This window comes from Myotis yumanensis, unplaced genomic scaffold (genome assembly GCF_028538775.1).
Source record: "Myotis yumanensis isolate MYYU_CA2020_CCGP unplaced genomic scaffold, mMyoYum1.0.hap1 SCAF_2, whole genome shotgun sequence".
In the NCBI taxonomy this organism is placed as follows: domain Eukaryota; kingdom Metazoa; phylum Chordata; class Mammalia; order Chiroptera; family Vespertilionidae; genus Myotis; species Myotis yumanensis.
Window position 1 is genome coordinate 178,912,500 of NW_027223753.1, and position 15,704 is coordinate 178,928,203.

The following is a 15,704-nucleotide window of genomic DNA, read 5'->3' on the forward strand; positions in this document are numbered from 1 at the left end:
AGGAGTGAGATTTTGGCAAAAAATAGTCATTCAATGGTAAACCTCTAAATCATACAAAATAATATGTTTTAAACACTGTCATTATGGATATAATTATACAAGAAAAAAGCTATCTAGAATGTAACTTGAATGCATCACACACTTGACCAGAAATGAATTTGCTATTATTAACAATGTCACTTGACTGTCTTAGAATTTATATGGGCTTTTGGAAACATGATTAAAATATCCTGGCCCACTTAGAGAAGGGGGCTAAGGAAGGCTGAGCTCAACTCATTTTTTTCTTCTTAAATATTCCTTTGAGCAAGCATGGGCATTTAAACTCATTCCCTTAGCCCTACCCGGATTGGCTCAGTGGATAGAGCATTGGCCCCTAGACTGAAGGGTCCTGGGCAGCGGTTCTCAACCTGTGGGTCGCGACCCCTTTGGCGGTCGAACGACCCTTTCACAGGGGTCGCCTAAGACCATCCTGCATATCAGATATTTACATTACAATTCATAACAGTAGCAACATTACAGTTATGAAGTAGCAACGGAAATAATTTTATGGTTGCGTCACAACATGAGGAACTGTATTTAAAGGGCCAGAAGGTTGAGAGCCACTGGTCCTGGGTTTGATTTCCAGTCAAGGGCACATACCTCAGTTGCAGGCTCAATCTCCAGCCTGGTCTGGGCGGGTGTGGGAGGCAACCAATCAATGTGCCTCTCTCACGTTGATGTTTCTCTCTGTCTTTCCTCTTCCCTTCCACTCTTTCTAAATATCAATGGAAAAAATATCCTCGGGTGAAGATCAACAACAACAACAACAAAACATTCCCTTATTCTTAGAGGTTTGTACTAAAGAACAAGTTTGTTGTTACTGATACTGAGAATGGTGTTTCTACCACCAAATAAAAATGTTTAGCATAATAGTTGTTTACCATAACTCCCCACCCTCCCCCCTTTAACCTTCTAAGTAGAGTCTGAAGACCAGGCTAAGTGGCTTGGTATCAGATCAAAGCAATAGTTTCCATCAGGAAATTATTAATGGTATTCAAACATTCTCTCTCAGCTTTCACTGCTGAAGGGAAGTGACATACTGTTGACAGCTATCAGAGCTCTTCTTCATGCCTTATTGGAAACTCATTTGAAAAATTACCATATCATTAAACTCAAAAAAAGTTTCAAAAACCTCTGAGAGAACTTCTAAGACAGGCATAAGATGATATTATTGCTATCTATTCACTCTGCCTTCTAACGTTCAGACACTGGTTAAAGGAGAAAGGGGCTTGGGGAAGGAAAAGTTCCCTGGGGGAATGCAATGTCCCGAAGAGAGGCTAGCCCTTATCTTAGCTCCCTTCCCTTCTCCAAGGGAGAGCAGCCCAGTAGAATCACTTGGAAAGTTCTTGGTCTCTGTAAGCAAAGGAGACTCACTCCCCAGCTGGATGCCAGCCGGGTCCTGGATTTGCTGATTTGTCCAGGAAGGTGCTCTCAGAGCCTGGGAAGTGTCTGAGAAAGACTGCCTACTATTTCATGGTGGTATTCCAGGCACAGAAGGGCAGGGACAGTCCCCTCAGGTTGTTGGCTTTTGATACAGAAGGAAGGACAGAGGAGCCAGTTTTTGGAACAGCACTGACAGAGAAGGCAAAGCACCTACTCTCAGAGAAGCAAAAGAACTAGGTGGAGCGAAAATTACAGTAAAACAGTAAAAGATGAACATGGAAAGGTAAGTTGGAGCCAGATTATGTAAGGCTTTGCATGTCAGGGCAAGGCAAGTGTAATCAATTCAGTGAAAAATTGGAAACCATTGTAGGTTTTTAAGTCAAAAGGGATCTCATAAGTGCTGTGGTTCAGGAAAATCCATTTAACAGAAATGAATGGACTGGTTCAGGGCAGGGAAAGGTAACAGGTAACATGCATGTGTGATGCTAAAGAAGATTTAAAGTTAAGCACCTTTATGAGATACCACTACATACCTATTTGAATGGCTGAAATTAGAAAATATATACTGATAATATCAGGTGCTGGTGAGGACTCAGAGCAACTGAAACTCCAATATGTTGCTGGCCGGTTTTGCTAAGTGGTTAGAGTCACCCTGCACACGGAAGGATCTGCAGGAGGCAACCCATAGACATGTCTCTCCCCGCCCTTCCCTCCTCCCCCCCTCCCTTCCATTCTCTCTGTAAAAAAATAAATAAATAAATAAATAAAAATGTACCAGCCATGCTGGAAAACGATTTGGCAGTTTCTCATAAAGTTAAACATACACAGACCATATAACCCCAAAATCCCAGCCATAGTTATCTACCCTAGAGAAAGGAAAATATATCTATATATATAAAAGGCTAAGCGACTGTCCGAGTGTCCAACCAGCTGGTACATATGATGCACACTGACCACCAGGGGGCAGGAGCTGCTGAGCTGCAGTGACTTGGCAGCAGCGGTTCTCTGGTGACACACCCCAGAACCAGAGAGGAGAGAGCCCAATTCCTTGCAGGGCCGCGCAATTCCACCTTCAGCCGTGGGTTATGTTGTTGCTGGGGCACTGTCAGCCCTGAATCTGGTTTACTGCCGAGCTGCAGTGACTTCTATTATAGAGAAAGGGCGAATAGTGATATTATAATATTTCTTCTAATTAATTTCCTTTCAATGTGCATGAATCCGTGCACCGGGCCACTAGTGTTAACATAAAAACCTATGCTTGAGTGTTTATAGAAACTCTATTCATAATTGTCCCCAAATGGAAAGCATCCCAAAATTTTTTGAGTGCGTGAGCGGATAAACAAAGTGTGGTACCTCTGTACCATACAGCACTACTCAGCAATAAGAAGGAATAAGGCATTATGCTGAGTGAAAGTTTCCAGTCTCAAAAGATTTCATGCAGTATGATTTCGTTTATATAATATTCTTTTTTTTCCCCAAAATATAGTTTTATTGATTTCAGAGAGGAAGGGAGAGGGAGAGAGAGATAGAAGCATCAATGATGAGAGAGATTCATTGATCGGCTGCCTCCTGCACACCCCACACTGGGGATCAAGCCCGCAACCCAGGCATATGCCCTGACTGGGAACGGAACTGTGACCTCCTAGTTCATAGGTTGATGCTCAACCACTGAGCCACACCAGCCAGACCATGCTCTTCTAAAACCTTGCTATTCCTCCATCAAGAGGTCAGCGTCCCTAACATTTGAATGTGTGACTGCCCAGACTGAGAGAGTATGGTAGAAGCTACAATATGGGCTTCCTGAGGCTAAATCATGAAAACACAATGCACTTCCTCCTTGTTCTCTTAGAACACTTGCTTTGGAACCCAGCCACTGTAGTATGAGACATCCCAAGACACCCATGGAGAGACCTATGTGAAGAGGCATGGAGGTCTCTGTCCACAGCCCTGGCCGATCTTCCAACCGAAATCCAGTGCCACTCGCCAGCCATCTCAGCGAGACATCTTGAAATTAGAGTCAAACTAGCCGACACTGCCTGGAGCAGAAAAGAGTGTGTCTGCCAAGCCCTGCCGAAGCTGGCTATTATGAGCAAAGGAAATGAATAAGGAAATGGATGCTGTTCTAATCTGCTATTAGATTTGGGGTGGTGTGCTACACAGCAATGGATAAGTCACACAGTGCTTTTACTCACTTATCAACATTAAAATCAGAGTGCCTTCCTGGTGTGTGGTGTTCAAAAGAATTCTTGGGACGGGATGAGTCTTAGAGGGAAAGAGTACATGATGGATTAATGAAGTTACACATTGGGCATAGTACTGACTGGTGGGATCAGTGATATTTGCCAATCCTGTTAGAACCCAGAACTTTCCTTTTAACTGTTGAATAAGACAGAATTCAGGGGAGTTGTGACCTGCTCAAGATCATGCAAATATTTAGAACCGAAGGTAATGCTCTAAATCAGATCTTCTGACATGCAGTTTAGTACTCTTTTCACTTTGCTTGTCCTTCCCAATAACAGATTCCAGAGACCTGAATCACAGGACCTAGAAGAGCAAGTATATACCTGGGTGTTTCTGCTCCCCACCCCTCCCCCAATGCCTGTGACATACATCATTAGTTAAATACAGCACTCTCCTAAGGTCACTGATGTGTAGACCATAGGCCCATATTACAATTAGAGACCCTGAATAGGAAAATGCAAGAAAGATGCTGTCGCTGATTTGCTATCAGGAGTGTCAGAAGCACACAGCAAAGGTGGACCATTCAAAATATAAGCTGTAAAATGATTTAATATCAAAATGCATTGTGCCTGAGCAAGATGGGAGGCTTTAGACATGGCTCCTCAGGATCAAGTTGTCTGAAAAAAACCCCTCATAAACTTATTTCTTACAAGAATCTACTTAGGAATCCATTCCCATATCCTTAGGGACCTCTGCCGTAGATCCTATTAGACAAGTTTCATTTAATATTTTAAAGTTTTATTTTTTTTTGTAGTTGGAAGAAAACCTTTACTTTAGTTCTAATGTTGCATGTATATCATCTGACCTCATCCCAAATACAATAGAATTGGAATGCATACAATAGGACAGTACTGGAAAATTGTACCCGTCGATGGTTCTGTTCTTTATAATGCAGTGGCAAGTGTAACTAAATAATGATTGTTCTCCTCTTTCTAGGATTCGGAGTAGGGCATGGGGGTTACGTATTGAAGGTTCTTTGAGTAAAATAAGTAGCCACGTGCATTCATTCATTCATTCATTCATTTGTTCATTCACTGAGTACCTAGTATGTGCAAAGTATTCTGTTAAAAACTACTGGGGCCGAAACTGGTTTGGCTCAGTGGATAGAGCGTCGGCCTGTGGACTGGAGGGTCCCGGGTTCGATTCCGGTCAAGGGCATGTACCTGGGTTGCGGGCACATCCCCAGTGGGAGATGTGCAGGAGGCAGCTGATCAATGTTTCTGGCTCTCTATCTCTCTCCCTTCCTCTCTGTAAAAAACCAATAAAATATATTTAAAAAAAAAACAAAAACAACTACTGGGAATACAAAGATGTAACAGGCAGGGAGTTTGTCTTCACAGGTTCTCTAGCAGGAATGCCACCATCCTCTCTTAATAGAGTAAGATTTGAGCCCTGGCCAGTATGGCTCAGTTGGTTGGAGCACCATCCCATAAACCAAAAGATGCAGGTTTGATTCCCTGTCAGGGCACATACCCAGGTTATTGGTTCCATTCCCAGTGGGAGGCAACTAATCCATGTTTCTCTCTCACATTGATGTTTCCCTCACAGCCATATTCTCTCTCTCTCTCTCTCTCTCTCTCTCTCTCTCCTCTTCCTCTCTCTAAAAAAATGAACTTAAAAAAAAGTAAGATTTGAGAACATGGGCCTAAGGACTTAGAAATCTAAATACCACCCAATGGCACCCAAACACAAGACCCTTGGGTTTAATCGTTAGAAGCAGGATATATCACTACAATTGCCTACACAAATTAGCAGTCTTCAAAAATATTAATAGCATGTCCTTCTTCTCTCTCTCCCTTTTTTTCCCTAAATTGATTATATTATCATTTGAAAAATAACTAATGGCTGGATCACTTAGATGCATTACTGTGCTCTTAGAAAATTATTTGTGGTGATGAAATTCTTTTTATTAGCTCCACTTTCAGATTTGTAGTGCGGGTTTGTCCTTTAAAAGTAAGTATTCTTTTCAGAAAAGTATTCAGCAGATGTGGCAAAAACAGAAATGGGATATTCTTGGAAGTGGTCTCGTTTGGATAATAATTACACTTTCCTTTCTTGTACTTGGACTTTATTCTTCTAGTAATTTTTCTGTCCATGTAAAATTTTCAAGAAGGTTAAATTCGTCATTCTGTGTAATTTATTCTCAAATCTTCAAAGACCAGTAAAATCTTTTCAGGTTTCTGTGCTTAGAAGCTATTGTTTTGTATTTCCCCTAATCTTTTCTGGAATAAAATATCTCAGTACTTTCCACTGGATTTTCCTAAATATCAGCAACTTGTTTTCAACTGATCATCTTAACCTAATCACCTCCCCACACCCTATCATACCTGTTAAGTGTCAGTGCCCAAGAACAAGACAGAAAGAATCGTGGTGGACTTTGGAATCAGTCCAACTTGGGTCCCACATAAAGCTCTGCCACTCCCTGTGAGACTCCAGATAAATTACTTAATCTCACTGAGCCTCAGTTTCCTTATCTGGAAAGTGGGGATACAACACACATTGTAAGATCATTATGAGAATTAAGTATGATTTGAAAAAGCAGAGAGCCTAGTACCTAATAGGCTCTACTTAAATAACAATTTTCCTTTACTTCCTTCTGAAAAGGATAACAAGGCTCAGGATTTAATCATTAAAACGCTTAAAACGTTACAGTTGCAAACCACACAGGTCCCAATCAACTTTCCTGACACTTTGATATGCAGAGGATTTGGCATTTCTTCCCTTTCTTCTGAATGGGAAATAGCACCCCACCTTAGGGAAAATGAAAATCTGAGCTAAAACCACCTCTCATGTCATCATCCTTCGCCCCACGAATCTTTCCACTTTTGTCATGGTCTGGCTTTTATACAAAACGGTCACATTTCTTTCACTGTCGCCATCAGGGTGTGCGTATCATGGCATCGCCGCTTTTAAGGTACTAAGAAATTTTTTTCCAGATGATAATGGGAATCTCCTGAAGAAGAAGGAATGGCAGGCTGCGGAGGTGAGGCTCATGATACTGTTGAAATCTTTCTCCGGCACAGAAACTCCACGGAGAACTCCTCTGCAGTTTTCCCTACACAGGGCTATTTCTTTAAATTGTTTGACGTCAGAGAAGGAATGCTATAGCAACAGTCTGTCAAACTGAAATTAACTCAGAAGAAAGATGGGGGGTGGAGAAAGGCAAACTGCTCCCGGGCGGGTACTGCCTTCAGAGCAAGTAAACTGGGTAGTTGCATTCACTTAATGACATTTTAAACATCAAACGCCCAGAGGAATGAAAGAAAAAAGTCGCTTGCGATGCCTATGATCTTTAACTCATGCAGAGAAGAGAGCCTTGACATGCAGGGTTATCTGGAAGGCCTTCATTAGCGACAGTCGCAACGATACCTCCCAAGTATTGATCATTTATTTAGAGGCAGGCTCTGTGTCAACGTTATCTCATTTCACATGTTAGCACCTTTCTGGGGCACGTCTCCTCATCCCTATTTTCCAACGACGAAATCAAGGCCCCGAGACGGTACGGTCGCACCACTAGCGATGGTAGCGCGGGGATTGCAATGCAATTTTGTGTAACTCTGGGCTTCCGTTTACTTCTTCCTTTAGAATTTAATAAGGTCGATCTAAACGGGACCTTGGGGTCTTCTAAGTCGGCCCCGCTCTCCTGCCCACGAGCGCACCGAGGCTTCTGCGGTGCCAGGAAGGAAACCGGCCACACCACTTGGGCGCTACTCAGAAGTACGCGCCGGCGTCCAGGCGCCACGCCGGCAAGAAAACGAAACTGCCCGGGAATTCATGTTTTTCTTCTTCTGGCAGGAAACGAGACAGAAAATAGGAAGCAGAAGCTGCCCGCTCCCTGCGCCCCCCGCCCCGGCCGCGCGCGCGCCCCAGGGCCTGCGCGCGCCCGCAGCGCGTCCCCGCCGGTTCCGCGCGCCTCGTGCCTCGCGCCTCGCGCCTCGCGCCTGCGGCCACGTCCACGCCCCGGCCCGGCGCGTCGCGGAGTTGGCAGCGGGGCGGCGCGGGCCTGGGTGTGGCCGACGGCTCTCGGCGGCGCTGGTCTCGGCGGTGCGCGGCGCTCTGCTTGCCAGCTCGGCGCGCGTGGGGCTGCTGAGGACCCCGCGGACCCAGGCAGCGCCCGGCGCGGGACGCGGGCCCGGGCTCCTCCAGGTAGGCGGCGATCGCGCGAGGGCGGCTCGGCGGTGCGCCCCGCCGGGGGATCCCGGGCTTCCCGCGGGGGGCGTGAGGCGCCGCGGGGCCGCTCCGACGGAACCCGGCCCGTTGGCGGCGCTGGGCCGGCTGGGTGCGTCCTGACGCGGGGACCGGGGACTCCGGGCGGCAGACCCCGCGGGAGAGGGACGGGGCGGGCGCGTCTCAGTCGCGCTCTGCTCCCGCGCGGAGACCGGCCGCTCGACCGCCGCCTTGGGCACTTCCTGGGGAGCGGGAGGACGGTCGGTATCCCTGGCCTCGGGACCCCCAGGTTCCTCTCCGCGCCCCGAGCCCGCCGGGGGCAGAGCGAGAGCTCGTGTTTGCCTTGAAAATAGCGGTTATTGGGAAATGCCCAGCAGGGTATTGGGTGGAGAGCGCCGGGAAAGCTCATAAAAGTTCTCCGCTGAGTGCTAAAAGAGAGCCCAGCGGCTTCGCGTTAAATTTACTTGGGAAATGATATGATGCCCAGCATTTTGGAGGTGGGGTGGGGGAAATTAATGGATTTCGAACACTTGGAAGTTCAGTACATGGCAAAATGTTTTCCTTTACTCTCCACGTCCTTTTTCTGTGCAAAACATAAATGATTGCCGTGTGTGGCTATTTATTGCTCTTCGGCAAGGGAGGATTGACTTTCCACAAGCTCCGAAAAGGACTTTCATTTGTTCATAGGAGCTGTGCGTTGTTATTTTGCATCCTCTTTCTTCCCCTTTTTCCACTCCTTCGATTTCTCTTCTAGTGAAGGATTTGGACGCATCTGTCTGCCATGGGCAAAACAGCTCCGCCGGTGGATTGGCACCCTGCTGGGAAGTCTTCTGAAGGCATTTAATTGTTGGTTAGATCACTGTTATCAGCCCATGTTAGCGTTGTAAACTGAGATGGGGGCCTTGAAGTACATCTTGTAGAGATAGAGCACACACTGCTTATTTAAGATGAAAGAGAAGTCGTTCCTGCTCGGGAGGAAAACAAAGGTCTGTGTACACAAGATGGCATGCGTGGAGCCTCTGCCATGGCATATTTTAAGACTCTTAAGTGTGGGGCTTTCGGGTTATTACTGACCCTCGGCTCTGTGGAGGTAAGGACCTTCCAAAGCTGTAGAGAATTGTTAGAAGAGTTTATTTGGGCCAAACTGACTACATTTGGGGATGCAAGATGTCAAATGCTCCTGGAGAATTACAGTTTTGTAGTTTTTTTTTTTTGTTTTTTGTTTTTTTACACATTTGGAATTAAGGAGGGAACATAAGGAACATTGTATGAACCCATAGGAAAAGGCAAGGCAGGGAAGTCACTGGTCGATTGGATTACAGCAGCGATTTTTAAAAAGCCTTTTCCTCTCATGGCACACATAATTACTTAAATTCTGTGGCACACCAAAAAATATATTTTTGGCCAATCTGACCTAAAAATGTAATTTTGATTCATGCATTCACAGTGGACAGCCATTGTTTTGTTGGCTGTTGTCCTTTTTACTTTGACGATCTAAGAGGAAGAGGTCAGCTATTACATGTTTAAAAAATGCTTGCAGCACACCAGTGGGCCTGCCTCAGTACGCTGGTTGAAAATCGCTGGGTGGCAGGATACTTAACAAGGTCATATGCTCTCTCGAGGGGGGTCTCAAGAAGGGACATTTCAAAGGTGTGTTAACCTAGATGCACAGAAAACAATGGACAGGGTTACTTAAGATAAAGATAACCTTTTACTAGGGCAGTTATAGGCCTGAGGTGTAACTACCCACTGTAACCTGCCCAGTTAGGGATTTCTGATCGGATCACTCCATGAGGTTACTTTCGGATAGATTTATTACAGAACCCCCCCCCCCCTTTTTGTCCACTGCTCTGAAAGTTTATTGTATATTTCAGTATTTGGTTAAAGTTCACTTTAAGATTTTCCTTGTTGCATTTTAGTTTGTAGATAAATTTAAAACTGAAATAGAAACTTTTACAAAATGTTTTCTTTTTTTAAAGTGTGGTTTTTTTTGTTTTGTTTTTTAAATATATTTTTATTGATTTCAGAGAGGAAGGGAGACAGAGAGAGAGAGATAGAAACATCAATGATGAGAGAGAATCACTGATCGGCTGCCTCCTCTACGCCCCTACTGGGGATTGAGCCTGCAATCCTGGCCCTTGATGGGAATCGAACCCAGGACCCGTCAGTCCACAGGCTGACGCTCTACCCACTGAACCAAACCAGCTAGGACCAAAATGTTGTTTTCTGAGCATGGTTAATTCTCTTGTGTACACATTTATAAAATTATAAAATTGTTTAGTATGGCTTGTGATATATTTAGGTTTATCACTTTGTGAGCCATAGGCATTATTTAGGTTATTCTGAGTCATTTCTCAGAATAACTTATAGGATTGCTTCTTTCAGTATTTCTCCAGCTTTATTGAGATATAATTGACATATAACATTGTGTAAGTTTAAGATGTACAATGTGATGATTTGATATACATATATTGCAAAATGATTACCACAATAAGGTTGGTTAAACACACCCATTACCTCACATAATTACTTTTGGGGGGAGGGTGTATGAGGCAATTAAGATTTCTCTTAGCAACTTTCAAGTGTGCAATGGCATATTGTTATCCATAGTCACCATGCTGTACAGAAGATCCCCAGGACTTACTCATCTTATAACTGGAAGTCTGTACCATTTGCTAGACATCTCGCCAGAATTGTTTCTTTTAAATCATTGGCACTTTAGTATGTCAGCACATATTTTTACACTTTAAAAATAGAGTCTGGGACATTTTGAAGACTGAGAATTGCAAGTAAGTGTTGTACATTTTTCTGCCCTTACCAAATACTGCTTGAGATGGTGTGATTTCTCTGATTTCTTTCAGGCAGGTTGTTGAGGTACACTGTGTGATTAGTTTCTTCACCTTGCTGATTAGTTTAATCTGCATTTATTATAGGGACATCTGTTTATTGAACATCTGTTCTGGGTCAGGGGCAGTGTTATACATTATTCTATTTATATCTCACATTAACTTGGCCAAGGAGGCATTATCCAGTTCTACAGTTAAGGAAACCGCCCCTGAGATGTGCCAGTGACCATGTAGTTGAGTAACTCAGCTGGGATTCGAGGTCCATGTTCTCTGAGCTACATTAACTTAGAGCCAGGCATGAGGAATGATCCTCCATTACCAGCATACATTATTAGCATATTTGTAACTTTCCCAAAACATGTTAGAGATGGGGTTTGTTTTTCCAGTATGATTGTTATTGTTCGTTTGTGTTATTACACAGATCCTCACATGAGCCATTCTCCTCTCACCTGTCTATTCCTGATCAAATGTCTAGCTTAGAGTTCAAAACCTGCCTCTTGCTATGGCAGAATTTCTTCTGTTCACATTAATAGGTAGTGACAGCTTAGTTGCCCTTCCAAAATAATAACCCCATTTTAATGTGGGTTCTCTAAAGCCATAGATATAACTCATTTGGAAGGTTACAAACAGGAAGGCAACCTATTTTGAAATATGGTAACCTTTTGATATCCCTCAAATTAAACTAGAAGATATATATATTTATTTATTTTCAATCCTCACCCGAGAATAAGTTTTTCTTGAATTTTAGAGAGAGAGAAAGAGAGGGAGGGAGATTGGTTGCCTCCTGTATGTGCCCTGACAGGCAATTGAACCCACAAAGTAGGCATGTGCCTTGATGGGGAATCAAACCTGCCACCTTTTTGGTGTACCAGACAATGCTCCAACCAACTGAACCACTCAGCCAGGGCTAAACCAGAAGATATTTTGATAGATATTTCCCCCCTTTAATTATCCTGTCCCTCCTACAGCTTTAATTTCAGTTTCTATGGAATCATTTAATTATTATACAAACATTCTGTGTGTCATCCTATATAATAAAACCCTAATATGCAAGTCAACTGAACAGCGGAATGACCGGTTGCTATGATGTACACTGACCACCAGGGGGGCAGACGCTCAATGCAGGAGCTGCCCCCTGGTGGTCAGTGCGCTCCCGTAGGGGGAGTGCTGCTCAGCCAGAAGCCCGGCTCACGGCTGGCAAGTGCAGCAGCGATGGCGGTAGCTCCTCTTGCCTCTGAGGCAGCCCTAAGGACACCTCAGGGGATGTCCAACTGCCCGTAGGGAGCAGGCCTAAGCTGGCAGGCAGACATCCTCCGAGCGGTCCAGATCTATGAGAGGGCACAGGCCGGGCTGAGGGACCCCCACCCCCCTGCCCTGTAGTGTTTCTAAAATGCATAACCAAAATCCAATCATGAGGAAACAACTGAGGAACCTTAATTGAGGATTGTGTTACAAAGTAACTGGTTGTGGTCTTCCAGTATGTTCGTGTCCTGAAAGACAAAAGCAAAAGGGACTGTTGCAGATTGAAGGAAGTTCATGATACCTGGCAGTGAAATGCAATGCATAATCCTGGATTGGATCTTGGATTGAAAATTCAGTTGCTGAAAGAAAGAGAGAGAGAGAGAGAGAGGAGAGAGAGAGAGAGAGCGAGAGAGAGAGGAGAGAGAAAGAGAGAGAAACGATCCAGTCGCTCAAGAACATTATAAAATTTGAATATGTACTGCATATTAAATAATGGTGGTGTATCAATGTTAAGCGTCCTGAATTTGATTGTACTGGGATTATGTAAGAGAATACCCTTGTTCTTAGAAGAGACACAGTAGCCCTGGCTGGTTTGGCTGTTTTTGCTCAGTGGTTAGAATTACCCTCAATTCCCCTGTTTCACTCACCGGATATCTATTCTTCCATTGCAAGTATTATGGGCTCTAACTTAAAAATTATTCCATCATCTCTAATGCCACTACTTTTGTGTCAAACCACCCTCTTTCCGGGCCTCAACTGTTGCGGCAGCTAAATGGTCTTTCTGCTTCCAATCTCTGCCCTCCAGCAGCCAGCACGAACTTTTAAAAAATGTCACACGAGTCAGATGTCTCTCAGTCATCTGAACCCATTCCGGTCAGATAAAATCTGAAGTTTTCACTATAGTCAGGAGGCCTCCTTGATCACATGGTTGGGTTCCTCCTGCTGGTCCCCCTAATCTCTTCTGCCTTGCGCCCTTCCCTCGAGCCTCACTATCCTCTCTGCTGTTGATTCAGCAGCGCCAGCTTGGTTTCTGCCGCTCGGCCTTTGCATTTACTGTTTCTCCTGCCTGGGCTGCTCTTCCCCCTTTTAAGGCGTAACTCATTCAGTCATTTTCATTCAGGTCTTTACTTAGATTAATTTATTTAAAAATAGCCTTCCTTGTCACCCTCTAATTTCCCTGTGTAGTATTTATCTGTACTTGAAATTGTTACTTATTTCTGTGCTTTATTATCTGTCTCCTAGACAGATATAGAATAAGGCTCCATGACAATGGGAACTTTGGCTTGTTTTGATGACTGCGGAATCCCTAGAGCCTGGAATGTGCCTGGCATGTCTTTAGAACTCAGATATTTAAATAAATGAATAGATAAATGAATTAATATTTGCTAACTTTTTTTTTTTTTGCTGTGTTTTACCTAATCCTATTTTCAAGTGACACTGTCTCCGAGAATCTTATAACGTTAGTGCTGTTTAAAGTTTCTTGGTGACACTGCGACGGCTTCTCTGGAAGATAACAAGTTACCAACTTTGTTTTCTATAATAACTTCATCTTTCTTTTGTCTGCCCTCTGGTGGGAGTAATCATAAGAAGCAAGCAGATGAATAGAGTAGGTTGGTAGGAAGAAACAAAAATGGAAGAACCTTGCCCTGGTCGGTGTGGCTCAGCAGTTAAGAGTGTTGGCCCGAACGCCAAAGGGTCTCAGGTTCAATCCCCGGTCAAGGGCACATACCTGGGCTGCGGGTTCAATGTCCGGTCTCACATCGATATTTCTCTCTCTCTAAATAATAATAATAATGATGATGTCTGCTTAAAAAGAATTCTTTCCATTAAAATACTTTAAATATTTTTCCATATTTAATTCAAAGGCACCTTTTCTCAACTGTAATAAGAATTTCGGTTAACCTTTGTTGACTTTTCTACATGTCAGTTAACATTCACCAGTGGAGAAGCCAGCACTCAAACCCTAACAGCTGGGTACTAGGGGCAGCACTCTTTTTTTTTTTTTTTTTTAAATTCAGACTCTGCTCTTCATTTTATTTTATGTTTTATATATATTTTTATTGCTTGCAGAAAGGAAGGGAGAGGGAGATAGAAACATCAATGATGAGAGAATCAGAGATTGGCTGCCTCCTTCACACCCCCTATTGGGGATCCAGCCTGCAACCCCGGCTTATGCCCCGACTGGGAATGGAACAGTGACCTCCTGGTTCATAGGTTGACACTCAACCACTGAACCATACAAGCCAGGCAAGAGGCAGCGCTCTTGATTATGATGTTTCACTACCTTCCTAATGTCCGAAAGGTGGTACAGGTACCAGAGAATTTCCTTTGGCGCAATAGTTATCTCAGAAAGTGCGTGATAAGTTCCTCAGTACCACCTGTTCCTCAATACCATTTTTCCAGGATGCATTACGGAGAGCCTTTTCTTCTCGAATTGCTGGGAACTATATCTTATTTAATGTTTTAAAGTATGAGATAATGGCCTGACTGGCTGATGTGGCTCAGTGATTGAGCATAGACCTATGAACCAGGAGGTCGTGGTTTGATTCCTGGTCAGGGCATATGCCTGGGTTGGGGGCTCAATCCCCAGTGGGGGACATGCAGGAAGCAGCCGATCAATGATTCTCTCTCATCATTGATGTTTCTATTTCTCTCTCCCTCTCCCTTCCTCTCTAAAATCAATAAAAATATGTTTTTTAAAAAGTATGAAATAATGATTTCAATACTAATGTGCTAGTGACCTGCTAAAATATTAAAATTTCTTTTAGTGTCCACATTTTATGTTTATTTGTTATCAAATTTATTAGGATGACACTGGTCAACGTGATCATATAGGTTTCAGGTGTGGCTTTCTATGTTACAAGAAAAGGTGTGAGTCTCTTTTGTACCATGTGCCCACCACCCAAAGTCAAATCTTTGTCACTGTATATTAGAACCCCTACAGGATTGTACAGCTTAAATTCCCCCCTCCCCAATTTTGGTTGTAGCAGTTATTACCAAGGAAACTCAGTATATATTTTGCTGGGTAAGGGCAAACTCCCTCCACCAGGATGCTTATCTGCTTACAGTTGGAGCCCCAAAAGGGAGCATTTGTTCAGAGGGCATTATTAGTGTTGGCATCTTTGCAAGTACTTAGAACTCTGACATTCTCTTCTTAATAGCCACATAATATTTCATATCAGCTCTCCTGTTGATTTATATTTGTAACTAGAGGCCCAGTACACAAAATCGTGCACTTGGGGGGGGGGGGGTCCCTCAGCCCGGCCTGCGCCCTCTCGCAGTCTGGGAGCCCTCGGGGAATGTCCGACTGACGGTCTGACATCCTTAGCACTGCTGCGGAGGCAAGAGAGGCTCCCGCCACCGCCACTGTGCTCACCAGCAGTGAGCCTGGCTCAGGGCTTCTGGCTGAGCAGAGCCCCTCCTGTGGGAGTGCACTGACCACCAGGGGACAGCTCCTGCATTGAGTGTCTGCCCCCTGGTGGTCAGTGAGCATCATAGCGACCAGTCTTTCCTTTGGTCGATTTGTATATTAGCCTTTTGTTATATAGGATTTTTTGTATATAAACATTTGGCAATAACCCTCCTTAAACATTCATTCTTATCTATTCAAAAATATCTTGTGTTTAAAAGCCTCGCTATTTCCTCATCATCTAACTTGTAATAAATTTTAGCCATAGAGAAATAGATGGAATCTGTACCATAAAGTGAGAACACTACCTTGGGAGAGACGAAGGTGAGAACAGTGGTCCCAGTGCTCAGAGAGCTCATCATCTCTGGGCTCTTCCA

The 15,704-nt window shown here is 44.0% G+C and overlaps 1 protein-coding gene across 1 annotated transcript in view; it reads left to right on the forward strand.

Annotated features, from left to right (window-relative positions):
* Positions 1-7,661: 7,661 nt before the first annotated feature.
* The window catches only part of GNB4 (G protein subunit beta 4), a 33,482-nt gene continuing 25,439 nt past the window's right edge, over positions 7,662-15,704 (forward strand). The window contains exon 1 of the mRNA XM_070406770.1: positions 7,662-7,809. The gene's annotated coding sequence lies outside the window, so the exon portion shown is untranslated. The remainder of the gene's footprint in view (positions 7,810-15,704) is intronic.